The 21,515-nt window shown below is 47.6% G+C and overlaps 1 protein-coding gene across 1 annotated transcript in view; it reads right to left on the bottom strand.

The window, feature by feature from the left end:
• Positions 1-21,515, bottom strand: part of DVL3 (dishevelled segment polarity protein 3) — a 115,425-nt gene that overhangs the window by 92,971 nt on the left and 939 nt on the right. The window lies entirely within an intron of this gene.

Below are 21,515 nucleotides of genomic sequence, written 5' to 3'. Positions count from 1 at the left end.
CGCAAATGGATGGAAGGGTAGGAATCGTTTGGAGGGATGAGCAGGTGGGATCACAGGGCACAGCGAGCAGGTCCACTCCGGGCGGGAAGCGAGGAGCCGGCAGCTCCTTGTATTCGGCTTTACAGCGCACGCCGGCAGCTCCTTGTATTCGGCTTTACAGCGCACGCCGGCAGCTCCTTGTATTCGGCTTTACAGCGCACGCCGGCAGGGTCACTCGCTGCCCCGTCAGGGCTTCACGCGGCTGGTTGAAACGGGGCTGGTTGAAGCGGCTCTTTGTCAAAGGCTTTTCGTATCTCTCACGCAACTCCGATGCAACTCTGAACTCTCTCCCGGTGGACTGCCAACCCTCTTACGCACCTGGACTCATCTGCCGTATCTCTGGTGTAGCTTGTCCCAGCGATCGTTGCACCCTTCTCTCCAAACCTTCAGCGCGGGTCTGACACGCCCTCCTCGGTTTCGGTACCGCCCTCCTCGGTTTCGGTACCGCCCTCCCCCCCCGTGCTCTGTTTCGTGACCTTGTATGGTAATCCCACGGGCTTGTCTCCTTATTTGGGCATGGCGCCGATGGCACGCCCCTCGTGGCGAGCCACGGGCTTGTTTCCTTATTTGGGCATGGGGCTGAACAGCCCCGCCCTTCGTGGCGCGCCCTGGGCTTGCCTCTCCCGGGCGACCCCGCCCCTCCTGTTCAAACAGAGCACGGAGCACATATTCACTATCGCAGCGAAATGAGAGGGCGTGCACCCCACGCTTGTGAACTGCTTTACCCACAGATGGAGAGTTTGGCTGGGAAATGGAATTATTGAAGGGGAGCTATTCTTAATTGATTCGGTGCAATGGAGTATTATTCTAATGGAAGACAAGGCCTTACTCTAAAACACATAATAAGATATAAGCTACTGAACAAGGGTTTTATCGTGTCCTTCAATGTGGCGTTTCATGGAATAACTACCGGGACGCCCTTTTTACCTTTACACAACTCTGGAGGCAGGAGGGGCCATATTCAAACAATGTTCATCACCATTTCCAATACAATACAACACAATCAAAAAAATGCAATCCTCATATCCGCAATATACATATATATATATATCTATATATATATATATATATATATATATATATATATTGTTATGAATTTGGTAATGCAACATCTAGAGCTAGGTAGATCTGAATAGGTAGGTATTCGGCTGTCGTGACAGGGACTCTACATGTAATAAGTTCTTGATGTTTAGGCGTTTGTCGGGGTAAGATGTATGATTGTGGATCTACCTGGAGGTCCGAGTGTTAAATAGTGAGGGATTAAAGGTAACGCCCCTGTGAGTATCACCTAGTAATCAAACCTTTGTCCTTTATGGCACTGCAAACCACATAAACATTAGTTAGGTCCTTAGCGCAACATTAAATAATCCCCTTTCCCTGACAAGGACTTCGTATTAAATTGACAGGAAACCAGGTCAAAAACACCGCCATGATTGGCCGCCACCGTGTACACCTCCAAAGGCCTACAAACCTGGCCGGCACGTGTTATGCCAGGACCGCAGGGTCGCGTAACGGGGGAGATGTCAGGAGTCGCGGGAGGCTTTGATTGGCTGAGGAGTGCGCAATGTGACGTCATCGGCCACCAATATAGGCGACGGTCGGACGCCATTTCAGTTGTTGAGTCTCTCTGAGCAGACGCGGGCAGTTGAGTTGAGTCGCAAGTCACACGGAGCTAGTTCGCCAGTACGAGTTGAGTTGAGTTCGTGGCAGGCACTGGCAGACGCAGGCAGGCACCAGAGAGTTGAGCGGTGGTGGAGAGTTGGAGAGGACACGCCATTCCAGTCGCAGCTCGAGTGCAGTTCGGGTTGTAGGGAGTCGCAGGAGACACACGAGAGCACACCCAGTTGGCACTGAGCAGTTCGTTGGCACTTGGCTGCCAGCACTCCCGCGTCGTCGAGTCGAGTGGAGTTGAAAGGAGTCCTTCCTGTCCCTGGTCAAGTGGAGCCGCTGGCCTGCGTCGGACGCGTGGTGCTTGGAGCGAGGGGCCTCGTGGTGTGCGATCGGGCCGGAAGGAGCGGTGCTGGACACCAACAATACAAGACGACAAAGACAGATAAGCCCGATCTCCGCGTATATTTTGAACGACGGGACGTGTTATTTTCGTGATTAATCTCCCTCGTTTGTGTTTGCTGTCAGTCGTGTGGGGACGTCCCGATTTAGGTTTATTAGAATTATTAGATTTACCGGCGGGCTTTTTCACTGGCTTTACTTTTCCTAATAAACCCTTATATTACTTTTTGTACATAATATCTGAACGCAGTTTTCCTGGGTGTTTGATTTTAATCGATAAGGTTGCGGAGCCTTCGCTGCGTCTGGCCTTCCGCGCGTTGGTGTTGAACTTGAGTCCGCCATTGAGTTTTCGCCTCGGGAGTGTAAAGTCTCGCAATCGGTCATCCGTAACTGTGGTGTTAATCACGGTTACGCGACAAGTGGTGTCAGGAGTGGGATTTGAACCCGTCGGACAAATTTTTTTGTCCGCGGCGAGACATCGACACGGTCGGGCGTACATTGCGTCCGACGTTCGAACGCAAAATTTGTATAGGCGAGGCGGAGAAATTTAATAATCAATTGGGCATACGGAGCGCGATATCGCGTCTTCGTCAAATTTAAATTGTGTTTTTGGTATTAAAATAAATACGCGCGCGGGAAACAATCTTCCGGAAAGCGGATGTCGGAAATTGATGAGATGGAAGTACGCAGCGAGGCCTCCGTCAGCGTCGGGAGTGAGCCGGAAATAGGGGAATTAGATGCAGAGGTGAGCCATGGAACCTCCCTCGTCCCGAGCACCAACTTATCCCCCTCCCCCACCGGGGAGTCGGGAGTAGTAGGAACGGCCCCGACAACCGACCAGATGTTGGGTCAATTGCTTCGAAAAATTGACGGGCTGGAAAATAAAATGAGTAAGGACTGGAGGGAAGGAATGAAGGAAATGAGTGATCGATTGAGTATTAAAATTAATGGGCTGGCAAATAAAATGGGGGCACAGGAGAAGCCAAAGGTGGCAAAAATTGAATCGGAACGGGGGGAAGCTAGATTGGGAACAGGAGAGAGTACGGCCCATGCAGATGTGCACGGGGCTCAGGAGCCGGGAATGGCAAAATTGGGAATTGCACAGGGAATGGCAATTGAAGTAAATGGGGAGACCGCAGGTCCACAGGTGGATGGGGAATGTCCACAGGTGGATGGGGAATGTCCACAGGTGGATGGGGAATGTGTACAGGTAGAGGGGGAATGCCTGCAGGTAAACGTTGAGTGTCCACAGGTGAGCGGGGAAGGAAATTTGGAATGTGAGAGTTGTAATGGGGAATGTTTCCCACATTCTGGCCTGGTTGTTTATCGGGACCGTGTGGATGTCACAACACCCCAACCGGGGGATGAATTTGAAATTGTGCAGCACCAGGGCGGTGGTGCGGAGCAAGAGGGGGTAGAGTTTTTGGGGGTCCGTGCAATGGAGCCGGACCAGGTATTTATTGGGGATATTGATCAAAGCCTGGCGGGGCCAGGAATGATTTGTAATGATGAGGATGATTTGATCCAGCGGCTGGAGACCTGTGACAGTCCCATGGAGGTAGAGCTTGTTCAGGCCCAAAGGAGTCTGGGGGAAGAGGTGAGTTGGTCCGAGGAGGTGGTTGGAATGACCGAGGGGACGCTCACTGTACACTGCTATTTGGAAACCGAGGCTCCAAAATTGGACAACCAGTTGGGGGAGTGTGTTGGCTCCGGGCTGGATTTGGATCTTGGAGGATCGGGAGATAGAGCTTCTGGAGATTTGGTCCCTGTAGGGAATTTGGATCAACTGCAGGGAGGGGCAGAACAACCGGTGGTAGAGGTTGTTCCCTGCAGCTGCGGTTTGGCAGTGGGAATGAAAATTTGTAAAATAAAATTACAATGGGAAATTGATTTGGAGCAGCCATGGTGGGGATTGGTCCCTGGGCTGCGGGATTTGGACATGGAGAGGTCATGGGTGATGGCCTCGGGCAAAAGTTGCCCCTTTCAAAATTTGGGTATGCCGGCCAGCTGGGGGGCTGTGATGGCGAGATTTGGACGTGGGGTCCAGCCTTGGGTGTCGAGGTACGACCTGGGTCCCACGGGGGGTCTGGTGGAGTGTGGCGTCCCTTGTCCGTCGGGGCGCCGTCCGAGCTGGTGGCTCGGGCCGGCAGGGTCACCGGACCCTGGTGGGGGTTAAGACCTCCAGGGAGGTCCGAGGTGGTTTCTCAAGCCTGGGATGGCAAATATTGAGGACCACTAGGGGGAGGTGTTGTGGGTCGCGCTTTGGTGGTGGCACTGCGGACGGCCAACTTGGGACTGATGTGGTGACCACCCGGGCATGCGGCCTGGCACTCTCCTCCAGGGACTCTGGGACAACCAGCATGTGGTGACCTGGCATGGTGGTTGGTCTATGGACGCGGGTCAAACCGAATGGACAGGGATGGAGATAGCCTGCCGGACAACCATTGGGGCATCTGTGGAACGTGATGGTGTGAGTGACCTTCCACAGATGCTCCGTTATGATTTATGGACTCTCGGGTTGGGAAGAGAGCCATGGGGATGTGAATCGGGAGATGTGTAACGCGCCGAGCATATGGGCCATGCTCGGCTGGCATGTGTATGGCAAAGCATCCTTCTTTGGTGAGGTGAGTGAAATGTGACAAATGGTTGGCATGGGTAATCTGTGGGTTAGATGGAAATTTAAGGGTGGATTTTGAAATGCCATGGTGGACACTGTACAGTGACGCCATTATTGATCCGGGTGTGTAGACCAAAGTGTTGGAGGCTGTGATGAAATTAATAGGGTAGCAAGACAGCTTTCAACTGGTTGCGGGGGCAACTGTGCTGATATTTGGGACGCGGGATGATGGGGATGTAGTTGTGTAGCCTGAGGGTCAACGTGGTGCTGTGCGTGTCCGAGGTGTGTGGACCATGTCTTCTGGGTGAGTCTCCTGGTGGAGCATGGCTGTTGACTGGACCTTGGTGTGGTCAAGTGTGGGTGAGCACTGGGGGGGCTGCAGTTCTGTAGTCGGACTGGGGGATGATGGGGAGGTGCAGGGGACGTGGCTGTAGGGATGCCACGCACTGCGACCGTGCCCCCCAGGGCCGAGGTTGTGTGTGCGGTAGTGTGTGTTGTGGCAGCAAGTGCTCACCACATTGGCCAGCTGGGGCTGCTGCAGCTGTGTTCCTCGCAGGGGGGCCGAAGGATGGATGGTGGGTCGCACCCTTATGGACACTCATGGGCCATGTTGGCGTTTTGACTGCTCACCTTGTCCCGGTGACCCTTGCACGGTAGAGGTGCAGAGCTGTCGTGGCCATAGGTAGTTCTGTAGTGATGATCACCGTTGGATGCGGATCCACATACCTGCCAGTGTAGTGGGGACAAAAGAGAAATTTGGAAGTATTTGGTAGGCCCAATGTGAAATTTTGGGAATTGTATGGGTGGATGGCACCTTTGAACCTGACCAACCTGCAACTACCTGCACTTGAGGTGAGTGTTTTGAGGAGTACTGTCCCAGGCTTCAGGATTTGCTTTGGAAATTGGGGACATGTAAATTGGAGTTGGGAGGCGGGTGTGAGTGATGACATGGCCGGTGAGGGGATGGAATGGGAGCCACAGTGTCTTGTGGGTGGCGTATGTTTTTGTATTGTGGTTAGGTGTTTTGATGTGGTCGTGAGAGTGGAACCTGGAGAGTGTGTGATGATTATTGGAGATAATGAGGGGTGATAATTGTGCTTTTGGAAATGTGCTTTTGGGAAGATGTGATGGTTTAAATGTGAACTGGGGGAATTTCACATGTGGCAGGCCATGGCAAGCCTTGTAACACCTTTTACACCATCTATGGAATTGTACTGAATTGTGCTGAGTTGTGTGGAGAATTGAATGGCAGCGGGGGAGGAAGTGTGTTTTGGGGTCTTGTGGGTGGGGAAGGTGTGTGTGTCCGCAGGTACAGAGCAAGCTCTGAGGAGCGATGCCTGCGGGCCCCCCTCTGCGGCAATTACCCCTGGCAGCCGGTGGTAACTGGAAATTGGAGCTCGTCGGTGGAGGGTCTGGTTGGGCGCCGCGGGGTGAGGAAGTCCCCCGGTGACCCGTGTTGCTGCGCGAAAGCAGGAGGCAAAGGAGCCTGGTGTGTGTGGAGACCCTCACCGGCGAGGTAACGGCGGAAAGGGGCTGTTGGGCTGTCATGGGGCCAAGAGGTAAAGGGGGGGGGGGGGGCAATGAACTTGTAAGTCGGTTGACTTGTTTTTGGGACTGCGGGCACCACAGCCTGATGCGCCCCCACCATCTTTTTGTGCGGTACCTCCCCGCTGCCTAGTTGAGGAATGCACACACACGTGAATGACATCAATGCCATGGTCCTGCAGGGGGGTGTATTGAAGAAGAACCTTATTGATTTTTGAAATGCCTTGATGACCTATGGAATGAGAATGAGTGGTTAAGGGGTCTGTGTAGCATGAATGTGGGCGAAATCCACCGAGCCGTGTCACTCACCTGTAACATCTGGACAGGGCCGTGGAAAAATTTAGGGGGATGCATTGGGGATGGCCCCGCAGGTAAGGTTGTGTCTTGTGGCATCCACCGGGGGACGCGGTCTGTAGACCGGGGTATGTACAAAGGTTAGAGTTTTGAGTTTTGGAAAGATGGTTAAGTTTTGTGGTTAAGTTAGTGTTGTGTGTTGTTGTTTCCTCCCTCCACAGGAACAACGAAGAAGATGTACATACTTGCATGATGGTTAAGGGGTTCAGCATGTTAAGGAAGTGTAGGTAGGTAGTCCGACTCACTTCCCACAGCCCTTCCTGATTTATTTCGTAGGTTAATTAAGTGTGTGACAGTAAGTGTTAAGGCTGGAATGGTAGCCCTGCGGTGAACCTTGCAGGAGCTACGGTTCCAGGGGGGGGGCTGTGTTATGAATTTGGTAATGCAACATCTAGAGCTAGGTAGATCTGAATAGGTAGGTATTCGGCTGTCGTGACAGGGACTCTACATGTAATAAGTTCTTGATGTTTAGGCGTTTGTCGGGGTAAGATGTATGATTGTGGATCTACCTGGAGGTCCGAGTGTTAAATAGTGAGGGATTAAAGGTAACGCCCCTGTGAGTATCACCTAGTAATCAAACCTTTGTCCTTTATGGCACTGCAAACCACATAAACATTAGTTAGGTCCTTAGCGCAACATTAAATAATCCCCTTTCCCTGACAAGGACTTCGTATTAAATTGACAGGAAACCAGGTCAAAAACACCGCCATGATTGGCCGCCACCGTGTACACCTCCAAACCTGGCCGGCACGTGTTATGCCAGGACCGCAGGGTCGCGTAACGGGGGAGATGTCAGGAGTCGCGGGAGGCTTTGATTGGCTGAGGAGTGCGCAATGTGACGTCATCGGCCACCAATATAGGCGACGGTCGGACGCCATTTCAGTTGTTGAGTCTCTCTGAGCAGACGCGGGCAGTTGAGTTGAGTCGCAAGTCACACGGAGCTAGTTCGCCAGTACGAGTTGAGTTGAGTTCGTGGCAGGCACTGGCAGACGCAGGCAGGCACCAGAGAGTTGAGCGGTGGTGGAGAGTTGGAGAGGACACGCCATTCCAGTCGCAGCTCGAGTGCAGTTCGGGTTGTAGGGAGTCGCAGGAGACACACGAGAGCACACCCAGTTGGCACTGAGCAGTTCGTTGGCACTTGGCTGCCAGCACTCCCGCGTCGTCGAGTCGAGTGGAGTTGAAAGGAGTCCTTCCTGTCCCTGGTCAAGTGGAGCCGCTGGCCTGCGTCGGACGCGTGGTGCTTGGAGCGAGGGGCCTCGTGGTGTGCGATCGGGCCGGAAGGAGCGGTGCTGGACACCAACAATACAAGACGACAAAGACAGATAAGCCCGATCTCCGCGTATATTTTGAACGACGGGACGTGTTATTTTCGTGATTAATCTCCCTCGTTTGTGTTTGCTGTCAGTCGTGTGGGGACGTCCCGATTTAGGTTTATTAGAATTATTAGATTTACCGGCGGGCTTTTTCACTGGCTTTACTTTTCCTAATAAACCCTTATATTACTTTTTGTACATAATATCTGAACGCAGTTTTCCTGGGTGTTTGATTTTAATCGATAAGGTTGCGGAGCCTTCGCTGCGTCTGGCCTTCCGCGCGTTGGTGTTGAACTTGAGTCCGCCATTGAGTTTTCGCCTCGGGAGTGTAAAGTCTCGCAATCGGTCATCCGTAACTGTGGTGTTAATCACGGTTACGCGACAATATATATATATATATATATATATATATATATATATATATATATATATATATATATATATATATATATATATATACACACACATTTTCCACAAACTCATTTTCCACAAAATATGTCTGAGCCAGAATGCAATTTTATAATTATATAATAAAGTGAAACAAATAGAGAATATCTTGGTCTGCTCATCCTAAAATATTGTTGTGGTTTTTAGAACCTTCACTTTGTAAAATAATAAGCCTTGTAAATAATTCCCTGTAAATATCCCCATCTTCTGAAGGTCAAAGGTCGCACCCTAGTTAGTCCATATTGCAACACGTAGGACACCATAGGAACTTCTTCAGTTATTTCATTAGTATGTGTTTTAGTCAAGGCTGTGTTTCCAATAGTTTGATACTGCGTTGCATTAATCAAATAACCAAGGCCCCTTGTTCAATCCCGTTCATTTTGCGGCTTGCCTCCCTCCAAATTGTGTTCCCTTGCTTGCCAGTAGCATTCACTGCCTGGCTCAAGATGCCATTAACCACGCGTTCAAGCTGGAGAAGAAGGGGGAGGAGTTCTAAATTGTGTTCCCTTGCTTGCCAGTAGCGTTTGCTGCCTGGCTCAAGACGCCATTAACCATGCGGTCAGAGCGAAGAAGGGGGAGGAGTTATCGGAGCGAGGCGCAGCCCTGTTAAGGGCGGAGTCGGTGAGCCCTCGCGACCAACCAGGGCCGAGGCGAGCTCACCGGTGGGTGTGTCCTAAAAGCCCGCGGCTTGATACGCGAGCGCGTGATATAAGCGCTCGCATGGGACTACTTACAGAGAGAGTGGAGAGAGAGTGAGAGAGCCGGTCTGCAGACAAGAAGTTGCGGGGGAGAGTCGGTCCGCTCGCGCCGACAATACCGCGACAATACCAACCACGCTGCCTGCCGGGTTTCGCCGCGGAACCGGAGCGTGGACCGGAGTGGAGCGTGGACCCGAGTGGAGCGAGGAAGAAGAAGCGCCAAGGGGGGCGTGGCCCCAGCAACGTGTCACGAAGGGAGGAGCCGGTGAGCCCTCGCGACCAACCAGGGCCGAGGCGAGCTTACCGGTGGGTGTGTCCTAAAAGCCCGCGGCTTGATACGCGAGCGCGTGATATAAGCGCTCGCGTGGGACTACTTACAGAGAGAGCAAGAGAGAGTGGAGAGAGAGTGAGAGAGCCGGTCTGCAGACAAGAAGTTGCGGCGGAGAGTCGGTGAGTCGAAGACGAGCCAGAGAGAGAGACGAGACAGGAGTGAGCGTCAGAGACACGATTCCTCCCCGATATATGAACCCCCCGCAATCTCCCGCATGTAAGGTCTGCTCGCGCCGACAATACCGCGACAATACCAACCACGCTGCCTGCCAGGTTTCGCCGCGGAACCGGAGCCGGAGCCAACGCTGGCCCATCTGCTTGGAGTTGGACCTTCCTTCTTGCTATTCCCCTTTCGTGTAAGTCTGTTTGTGTTGTCCTGGGCGTGTTAATTAAGAGTGTATAAGCTTGCCCTGTGTCCTTTTGCTCTTCTTCTTGTACATGCCCTTCTTTCATTTCCTCTTTTATTAGTGTAATTAATAGACCATATTTGTTCTTCCTTACCTTTTTGTTTCCTCTATTCGATCGCTTTCGTGATTTCCTCAATTGAGTACCGGTGGCACGATTTCAGAACCGCTCAGAATCGGGCTAGTCTCATTGCTAACGGCTCGAATCGCAGATTGCTAAACCGCTCGGCACCGGGGCCGGAGCCAACGCTGGCCCATCTGCTTGGACCTTCCTTCCTGCTATTCCCCTTTCGTGTAAGTCTGTTTGTGTTGTCCTGGGCGTGTTAATTAAGAGTGTATAAGCTTGCCCTGTGTCCTTTTGCTCTTCTTCTTGTACATGCCCTTCTTTCATTTCCTCTTTTATTAGTGTAATTAATAGACCATATTTGTTCTTCCTTACCTTTTTGTTTCCTCTATTCGATCGCTTTCGTGATTTCCTCAATTGAGTACCGGTGGCACGATTTCAGAACGGCTCAGAATTGGGCTAGTCTTTTTGCTAACGGCTCGAATCGCAGATTGCTAAACCGCTCGGCAATTTCCACCTGTCCGTGGTTCAAGCGGGAGTTATTTCCCTGCTTTGCGGAGGGAATGGCACGCAGGTATTTGGGACTCCATCTTGACCAATCACTCTGGCCAATCTCGCCCGCGAAGGAGCGTTATAATTTCCAGGGCTGGGGGATCGGCCAGTTTAAAAGACAAGGGGATTAACCCCCCCTTGGTAAGGGGAGCGCCGACCCCCGGATCCGCAACAATATTAACACTTTGCATCCCATTATGAAAATTCACACGGAAGAGCCATAAATGCAATTTCTGTGAATTTCCTACAAATTCATTACCACACCAGGTATGGATGTACACAACTTGGCATGTTTCGTTTCATATCAATCAAATGGTGGTCACAGTCATTCAGAATGTTCTTCAATTTAAAATTATTGCTTTAAGGATTTGACAAAATAGACAAGGCATAGTCATTGTTTTGTTAATGCGGGAAATTAAAATGCTGTTTAAAAGAGGGCAGACATTCCAGCAAAAGTACCAACATCCACATCAGAAAAATTAATCTCTTTATTGAAACATCCCCTACCCTGGGAGCGAAGGGGAAATTGTATCGTGTGTACATTCCTCCTTCAGAGGAAATGCAAGTTCAGTGGTGGATTGTGCTCTGTTGACTAGGGTGGTCCACAGATATACGTATGTAATATTTAATACTATTAAAAATCCATGCTCCACAAGGCTGCCCTTGTTCCTATGTTTATAAAGATCATATGAACCAAATATGAGGTCAATTGGAACTTATTTAGAGGTTGCTCAAAAAATAACATTTTAAATTTATCCTGTTTTTTACAGATGGCAGAAACTCGCACCTCTTCCACAGTTTGGTTGCTGGTCAAGTCTGAAAAGGAAATAATATGTGGGGGACTACCAACCAAAGGACACACATTGCAGAAAATGGTGTACCATCACATACAAGAACACCATACAGTTCGTGAAAGTGCCAAACTTAGTGTACAAGCTGTGTGTGCATACTGGGAGAAAGCACGAATTCCAGTGCAGAGAGTAGATTCCTGTGAGCGCCAACTTTTGAAGTTGTATGATGCCTACAAACTGGTAAAGAAAAATAGAACCAAGACATTCGAAAACGATAGAGTGAAGGAGCAGATGTTCAAAGATGATCTTCAATCCCTCTTCGATATCTCACCAAATGATGCGCTTAAGAAAATGACGAATGAAGAAGACAAAGCATTCCTTATCATGCAGCGTGAGGATCCCTCAAGTTCACGTATGGGATCTGTGGACAACACTCTGGCAGTGAAGGAGAACAGAAAGCGTATCAGGCTTGAGAATGAAGATAAAAGAAAGAAGAAACATGCTGCTGAGACTCTAACAGCAATGCAATCTGTTCCATCAACATCGGCTGTGGTTGATGATGATGATGAGTCTGAGATTGAAAGCTCCGATTCAGGGGACAATGAATTCAAACTCCAAAGTCCATCTTCTGCCAAACAGGCAAAAAAGGCTTCCATCAAGGTGATCACTCCAGCAATAGTGGCAACTCTGGACAGAGTAAATCTCTCAGATCGGCGTGCTATGTTTGTGGCCAGTGCTTTTGCACAATCTCTTGGTCATACCATTGAAGACAAGTGCAAGCCAACAATAATAAATAATTTGAGTAATTGAAAATAGAAAGATATCTATGAATTGATGTATGATGCTAAAAATTCTGTATCTTATTATTCATTAAAATTTGTCAACATTTTGAGCAACCTCTAAATATTGTCCAATCAAGCTCAAATTTTCACCACAAACTACTTTCTTCAATAGGAATAGGGGCAGGCTTGTGGAGAAATTAAAATCCAATCTTCAAATTTTTGGACCACCCTATTGTTGACATTTAGTCTTTATACAGTAGTATTCAGACATCCCCAAGCAGTTTGATTGGTTTAAAGTCAAGGTTCTGGACCAAATTTTTTTTTAGTTTGGCGGAATTGGATTATATTTTTAGCTCACCTGGAACGAAGTTCAGGAGAGCTTATGCGATGGCGCACCGTCCGTCCGTAAACACTTGCAACTTCTTCTCCGAAACCGGTGAAGGGATTGTGACCAAACTTGGCACAAATTATATTTGTTGTGTTGTGACTAAAGTTTGTTCCTGGAATTTAAAAAAATCGGGGTCTAAGGGGGTTTACCAGGGGTCAAAGTCTATCCAGGTTTGACTCCAAAAATAGGCATTTGCCTTTTCCTTTGAAAGTACACACACAATTTCAATGAAACTAGACCACAACCATCATCACCCGTGATGTACCAAAGTTTGTTCACGGCACTAAGAAAATCGAAGTCCAAGGGGGTCTACGGCGGGTCAAAGTGTGTCCAGGTTTGACCCCCCAAAATAGATATTTGCTTTCTTCTCTGAAATTACACCCACAATTCCGATGAAACTTGACCACAACCTTCACCACACGTGATGTACCAGTTTGTTCACGGCATTTAAAAAAACTGCCCCTTTGGGCGTCTATGGGGGCGGGGGGGGAGGGGGGGGTTGCCCCCCAAAATAGGTATTTTTTTGTTTGTTTAAAGTCTTATGACTATGTTAGTATGATTCTACATGCTGCCCTGTCTTCTATAAACCATTCAAATTGGTTTTCAATACCTTAAGTCATTAAGTCAGTGTAGTATACTGTTTATTCTACCAGGTGAGCGCCAGGGGTATTGCCCCTATGTTGAATAATTTTGACAGATGAAACCATTATTTATTTTTGAACGTTTATTTAGATTTACTTTTAATAGATTTCAATTTCCAGGAATACAAAATTATTAGTGTGTAATACCTACCCCTGATGTTATGAAAGATGCCATTCAACCACAATCAGAGCTTATGGTTTTCACAGAGATGGAAATGCCTGCTTCCTTCGTTGAATTTTTTAACCTTAACCATCTATCTATAATTCCAGTAATCTCTGTGTGTCTGTGTGTCTGTGTGTCTGTGTGTCTGTGTGTTTGTCTGTGACCGCTGTTTCTCGACAACCACGGGTCCGATATACTTTAAACTTGCCAGGTATATTGCTGGGGACCCGAGGATGTGCCTTTTCAAGGTTTTAAATTAATCGGACAAGTACTTACCGAGCTATGTCCAAAAAACGCTTCAACCAATCAGAGAGCAGCGAGCTATCACGTGTGCCGAACGTGGCGATCAGACTCTGCCTCGGACGGCACATTTGACAGCGTATTCATTTATTTCACGTTGGAAAACTATGTTGCCGTTAAACTATGTTTTAAAACGAATTCAAACTGCGATTAAATTAAAACGATTCATCGTAACTGCGATTTGCGAACTTCCGGACAGTGAAGACTTCACTTCCGGCAGCCAATCACAGAACGCTTTGTTGCGTAGGCGTGGCCGATGTGAGACGAGCGGAGCTGAGCGCGTTACGAGCTGACCGCCATTACGGTACGTAATTCGATTTCTTATGCGCATTATTTCTCCCAATTCAGTCAGAGCGAAGGGCGGAAGCGAAGAGCGTTGTTTTTTTTGTTTACGGGCGTACGGGCGGGGTAGAGCGTACGGGTAGCGTTTTTTTTTTTTTTTGGCAAGGAACGGGCACCCACGTACGGGCAATGCCCTAGTATAAGTGAATGGGGCGTGGATTAAGCAAAGGAATGATGGGTTAGTTGACCGCCCTCGATGTCTAAGTTTCCTTAAATAGCTAAAGGTTCCTTTATTTGCTCAGTTCATGTGATCGTTTTGATTTATGTCAATGTTCAAATTAATTTTCTAAGACCTTGAATCATCCCAGTTGCTCCCGTCACGATGCAAACATTAACTACTTGATCAACATCACATATCTGTATGTAGTAGAATGAAAGCAAAACCAACGCTTCAGCAAAAAAGATGCTTACAATCTGATATACCGGCAAAGTACAAAATCAATGTATAACATAACCCCTTTACAACAACACACTTTCATATTGTACAGTAGCCAAACAGATGGCTGGATTTAAGCATGGGTGCGAGAGTCCCTTGAGGATGACTTCAAGTCAGGACTGCTGGCACATGTGACTGACGCAAACTATTGCCCAGGTCAAGGTATCAATCATGGAAGATCTCAATTTTACAATCGCCAAATTATCCACAAAATAAATTATGAGCCATGCTCTATGCAGAGCATTGGTGTCACCGAAGCAATTTATATGGCTAAGGTTACAAAAACGTGGACAGGTTGCACTCCGACATAGAAAGTCAGGGCAGTCAATTTGGTCATAGTGCCGGCGATAGCTCGCCTTATCTTTGTGAAGGACATCGTGGGATTTCTAACATCCACCCAACTAATACCGGCAGACGATATGCCTGCAAAGTCCATCCAAGAGATGGCACAAACATTGATGAATCAACCTGTCTGTGAAATGCCGGGATGACAGTTTATAGCTGGGTCAGGATTCAAACCCAGGCTAGATAGCTGAGAGGCGAGTGTGCATACCTCTAGGTCATTCTGCCAGTCCGAATTAGCCACAGAATTCGTAAACTTCTCAACAGCATTTCCATTATCATCCACAGCACTTGGGCATGTCTAAGGTTTCACCAAGGTGGGTCCCTCAAAACCTCAGCACTCACGATCGACAGCAAGGATCGAGATCATCTCGCAAGCTTCTAAAACTGTTCAATGCAAATCTAGCCAACTTTATAACTCATATGATTACTGGTGATGAAATGAGGCTTCACTACTGAGATGCTGAACTGGAAAATGAGACCTGCCTCACGCGAGAATTGCGGCAGGCAATCAAAGACAAATTTGAGGGACGTTGACTAAAGGTGTGCTCCTATTTCAGACAGCCGTCCATGACTGTAGCTTTGACCTGCCGCGTTACAAACCCTTTTTAAGCGGTAATATAATGTGAATGTAACAAAGCAAAGTTTTGCTACTCAGAAAATAAGAACTGTGACATCATAGGTTACAAGTAATGCAATCCTATCAATAAAAGCCTTTCTCCTCTGAACACTAAAATCTGATAATAATATCTTGCTGGCCATCTGGAAGAGATTGTTAGACTCCTTAGTGGTGTCTGTAAGGATAAAAACAAATTTAAAATAATGAAATCAAAAAGTTAACAAAACCAGCTGATGCTTGAAGGGAGTAAAGACAAGCAATAATTTACACTCAAACTACACGACGTCTAATATTGAAAGAATTATTACCTGTGCAGCGAAATTTTGTTTTGCTGCAACTCGCAAGTAAAATCTAAGTAAAATGGCACACGGTGTTTCATAAAAAAAGCACAACCCCATTAAAATTAGGTGAAATAAAAAAAATTATAATACAATTTTTTTTTCTGTTGCAGGTTTGTATGAAGCATCGTTTGGAGGAAAAACTGCAAACATCAGTCTTACTGTTAATTTTGAAGATAGCACGGACAATTGAACAAAGGAACTTTATTGTGGAGTCTTACGTTGCCACAAAGACATTTAAACAGACACACGATTCAGAAAGAGGTTTGAGACAAGATTAGCCCCAGATAAGTCTGCTATTTTTCCATTGATAGAGGTTTAAGTTCCACAGGACAGTTTAAAAAATCTTAATTGCTCACAGTATGGTCGCCCGAGGACTGAAATAGCACGGGAAAACATTGAGGCGGTGTATGAAGAAGTTTTGAGGAGCTTTTTTTTTTCTTTTTTGTATGCAAGACCGAGGCTCGTATAAGAGCTAACATTAATCACAAAAAGACAAACTGACACATAAAACATATGATAAAGGGAATGGGAGACAATATGGGGAGAGAGAGGGAAGAACACAAGTAGAACATTTGAGAGCAGGGACATTGGGAGATCTGTGGGAGGGAGAGGGCTTGGGGGGAGGCGGTATGGGAAGGGGGGGGGGAGGTGGGAAGAGCTCTAGGAAATTGCTGCGTCGTAAATCTCGATAAGTGAACTTGTTTTTATCAAGTACACAAAAAAAACTTCTGAAACAGGAACTAAAATGTACCCGTATCGCTTACAAGTGAAGCAAAAACTAACACACAATGATAAACAACTTTGTGTCATTTGAAGAAAAAATGGTTCGAGGAAAAAAATGCATAGGTATCCAAATTTTCTGAATAATGTGCGGATTTCTGACGAGACCCACTTTCTTTTAAGTGGTCATGTTAGTTCTAAAAACAACATATTGTGGGGGTTCTAGTTCTCCTGATGAAGTTCTTGAAAGGCCGTTGCACAGCCAGAAATGCACTGCATGGGTTGCCACAACAAAATCCCGCATCCATGGGCCTTTCTGCTTTCAAGATGAAGAAGGGAAATCAGTATCCGTAACCACTGAACGGTACTTTTTTAAATTTTCATTTTCATTTTTATGTTGGAGGCTCCAGGCATGGACTATATAGTCCTCATCGAGGCCAAGCTTTAAATAAAAGAGAAGAAAAGTGTATGATGAAAAGTGTATGGTGTTTGTTTGCGAGAAAGAGATTGAAGCTAGCCCGGTAGATATAGTTTGAGTGACACAGAAAGTTAGACCAGCAATCCTGACACGGAGAGTGCAAGATGGTTCCGGGCACCACTTTAACGCTCCTCAGTCAGAACGGTAGTTTACCCTGGGCGGTTGCTGTCTACAACCTACTACCTACTGTTACATGCTCCTCCCCGACCCCCTGGTCACGGTGTACCTCCGAGCCCCGAGAGGAGCCACGGCAGAAAAATATGTTATTCTGTGTCAGAAATCAATAGGGAAACCACACCAATGGTTATCAACCAACAAATATTATATTAAAAATCACACAAGAATAACGGTACAATAATAACAGCAATCAAAAGTACAATCAACACATCTTATGATGGTACCATCAGCTAGGATAAGATAACTCACTGTGCTCCAAGTGAGTGAGAAAAAGAACATTCCCCAATGTCTCTATGGGTCAAAGGTGATCCCCTCCAGCGAGCGTCAGAGCGATATCGAATCGAAACCCGAACCCCGTTCAGATGACGGGCTCAGTCACACCGCCAAAACAGCACAAAAGGCGTAGGCGGCCGAAGCGGCGCAAAGTCACGTGGTCCAAAACCGCGTAAGGCAAACTCACGGAGGAATGAGGAATCCAAAGGCGCCCTCCAGGTATGAACGTTCACGGTTCAGTCGGCGAACCGCAAATTAATCTTCAAACCCCGCGTTGCACACACACACACATCCCAGATAGACGTCGGAATGGTGAAAAAGCTGACGCGAAGCAAAAACCTTTTGCGATGAGCAAAGCGCGAGTGTCAAAATGGCCGACGGCTCGTATTTGAGTCGCAATGACCCGGCGATGATTCTTCAGAATCCCAACGCCAAACCTGACCACGCAGGTTTATCAATCCCAGCGATAACACCTATCGCAGGTATTCCTTTCAAGGAAACTCCAAGTTCACTCGCGACTTTCGTTCGACCACGCTCGCTCCGGAGCTTGAAGCGACCAGCTTCTTCTCCGACTTTTTTGCCCCGCCTTCCTCTCTCTCCTTCCGCTTCATCATCGTCCGGTTCCGGTTTCATTTTAAACTTTAACCTTTTTACCTTTCGACAACAATAACCACCATTTCCCTCAAACCACAATAATAATAATACATGGAACCAGAAATGTTTCAAGTGGATGAAAACCACAACAGCGGTTGCTAGACGCCACTCTAGGGAGCGTGAATGCTGGAGTGAGCACACCCATCTCTTACCCCCACTGCAGGTGGGCGATCATGTCTACCTGCAGAACCTGGTCGGCAACCACCCTGGGAGATGGGAACGCACTGGGACAGTGGTTGAGGTGTGGCAGTACCACCAGTATGTCAATCGTGTTGACGGATCGGGCAGAGCCACCATCCGGAACCGACAACACCTTCGAAAGTTCACTCCCTTCCACAACACTCCCACGTGTGGCACAGGGACAGAATCTGGCCTGGTGGTGGGACTGCCCAGAGAGCCAACCCCCACACAGGCCCCATTGTCACAGCCTCATATGGCCCAGCCATCTGTTTCAACCCCCACACAGGCCCCATTGTCACTACCTCATATGGCCCAGCCACCTGTTTCACCCCCTCGCCCATCTCAGGGGCCACATATCACAAGCAGCCCCATCAGTTCACCCGCCTTAGTGAATCCTCCACCACGGAGATCCCCCTGCCCGACGGGACCTAAAACACGGGTACCACGTGCCCTCGCTCGGCTCTTCCCTCACAACCAGGCTGGTTCCAAGGAGCTCCAGCCACCGATCACTCCCCGCCACCATGGGCCAACCAGTGTGCCAGATGGACATTAACACTCCAGCTGTGTGACAATCAGTTTTTTACATACCCTCAAAAACTTATCTCCAGGGGGGGGGGGGGGGGGGGGAGAGATAACTAACTATCATCCTTACGTGTGTTACAGGTAGCCGTCATCCTTTTCCACACCCTCCCATCAGGCCTCCCAAGCATTTCGTCATAGGGGGGGAAGGAGAACATTGAACATTGTCCCAGTTGGGACCTTCACATTTATTATTGTGACTTTTGATTTGTAATAGAGATTAAGCTTTAGTTATTCGAAATGCTGTACACCTGCTTGTGTTGGAAAAGGATTTCACCCTTTGAAATAAAGAAGATGAAGGAAGATGTTGATTCATTTAATGTTATAACATGCCAAACAAAGAGACAGACAGACATGGCTCCTTTTATAATATAGAAGATTACACAGATTCTTATGTATAAATTTCATGTTGTTAAAATGGAAAAGTAAAAAAGCAAAAAAAAAACTTTGGGTTTGCTTTTCTAGCTCAACTGGACTTTAGTCCGGAGAGCTTATGCGATCGAGCAGTGTCCGTAGATAAGTCAGTGAGTGAGCGAGCGAGTGAGTGAGTGAGCCTGTAAACACTTCAGTCATTATTGTTTAAACCAAACACACGATTTTGAAGAAACTTTGCCACAAGCTGCATATCTGATGCCTAATGACGGGTATTGACTGCATCAAAGTCTGCGCTCATTAAGTGGAACTACGCGGGTGTGTTTGACCCCCCAAAATAGGTATTTGCTCTCTTCTCCAAAACTACACACATACAATTTCAATGAAACTTCATCGCCTTCCTGCAAAGGATCACGACCTTCATCGCCCATGATGTGACTTTTTGGATTCAACTGCAAATCGTAGCTCTCTGGCTGTGCTATAGTAATGCAGAAGGCAACGCGTCCGTGTGGTCGGTGATGCTTGTTTCTAATCGTGTTGATGAAACTTGATCTATGGTATTATACACCTAGGGGGTTGTAATATTATATCATAACATAGATATATTTCTATATTCTCCAATGTAGCATACTCCGTGATACAAGGTGTTGGTTCTGCCGAAGCAGTTTCTTGTACAGGGGTCATGCTGGGCACTGGATTTATACACGGGCCCAGTGGGCAGTGTGCTATCCCTCTCCCAGCAGTAGCTAGGGTCGGAATGTGGAATTTGTTCATGGTGCCGGCGATAGCAACACGCACTCTTCACATTGAACACCTTGGGATCTTTAACGTCTACCAATTAATGCTGGCATAGGGGACACCCAGTTTAACGTCCATGCGACGGACGGCACACATATTGATGAATCGATCGTCCGGCCTGTAAAACAGCAATACGACGGTTTATAGTTGGGTTGGGATTCGAACCCAGGATAGACAGCTTCGAGGAGTGTGTGTATACCTCTAGGGTCATCCTGTCAATATATATATATATACATACATACATACATACATACATATCGTTGGCTCTACCCAGAGCTTGAAAGATGTAAATGTTGATTTTAATTCTTATGCAATGTAAAGTTGCATAAACAATCATTCGTCAAATCCGATATGAAGTAAGTAGGACGTTGGTTGTTACTCAATATGCTCCTGTGAATGGAGGAGTCTGGAGAACGATGTTGTTGCGCGGGCTCCAAAAAAAGGAATTCCATTAGCATTCAGTGCAACACAATACAGCAAATCATCACTGGCTGAAGAAAAAGATGTGATGGATGGATTGGACAATAAACCTTTGTTGATTCAAAGGAAGAATTGTTTTTTGAAGTATATTACTCATCAGGGCAACATAACTTGACTGAGCGTCCAGTAGCAAAGTGGAGCATTAAACAGCAATAAATGAACTCTCAAAGAAAGTTACGCGGACATCTTTAAACCGAGCAAACCAATGTGAGGGATTTTAACTCCGAAACCACAGTTTTTCCCCTTTCCCTCCACCCCACACCCACCACCCTCACTAAACTCAGACTAAACCTTACAAACTTTCCTTCCTCTTCATCCCGACCTATCGCTCCCTACTCTCTCACAAACTCATTTATTTCACACTAACACTTCCTCCATCCTCAGCACCCCTCATAAGTACTGCTCTCATCACCCCCTTCCCCTGCTTCACACTCTCACACTACTCACACTTTGCTACTGTCACACTGTCTCTCACTACTCATAAGTACCTGTCACACTCTCTCCTTCCTCTGGTATCCCCCTACAAAAAGGATTACCACATTTCAATCAACCTATTCCGAAATTAAATGGTATAACTCTAATATCTAGACCAGTTGACATACAATGTGGAGGTGCATGATTGGGTTTGGTCGTACTGTGTTCACAGATACCTCTACCTCTTTCACTTTCTCTATTTTGACATGTCTGGAACATCTGTTGTTTTTAAGTACTGTACAGTGGAATTTGAAGGAATTATCCAAATCTTACTTCCCACTTCTGCTTCTCCAAGTTTCTCTCACTACCACCTTGTTCACTGGACTCATCACTGGCATCCTCACAACATGTCTCTCTCTACCTTTTGGCTGCTCCCAGTCTCTCTCACTACCTCTTGGCTGCTCCCAGTGTCTCTCACTACCTCTTGGCTGCTCCCAGTGTCTCTCACTACCTCTTGGCTGCTCCCAGTGTCTCTCACTACCTCTTGGCTACTCCCAGTGTATCTCACTACCTCTTGGCTGCTCCCAGTGTATCTCACTACCTATTGGCTGCTCCCAGTGTCTCTCACTACCTCTTGGCTGCTCCCAGTGTATCTCACTACCTATTGGCTGCTCCCAGTGTCTCTCACTACCTCTTGGCTGCTCCCAGTGTATCTCACTACCTCTTGGCTGCTCCCAGTGTCTCTCACTACCTCTTGGCTGCTCCCAGTGTATCTCACTACCTCTTGGCTGCTCCCAGTGTATCTCACTACCTCTTGGCTGCTCCCAGTGTCCCTCACTACCTCTTGGCTGCTCCCAGTGTCTCTCACTACC

Source organism: Myxine glutinosa, chromosome 4 (assembly GCF_964187855.1).
Source record: "Myxine glutinosa chromosome 4, kmMyxGlut1.1, whole genome shotgun sequence".
Classification (NCBI taxonomy): Eukaryota; Metazoa; Chordata; class Myxini; order Myxiniformes; family Myxinidae; genus Myxine; species Myxine glutinosa.
The sequence above is the reverse complement of the archived record's forward strand: the minus strand, read 5'-3'. Positions and strand labels throughout refer to the sequence as shown.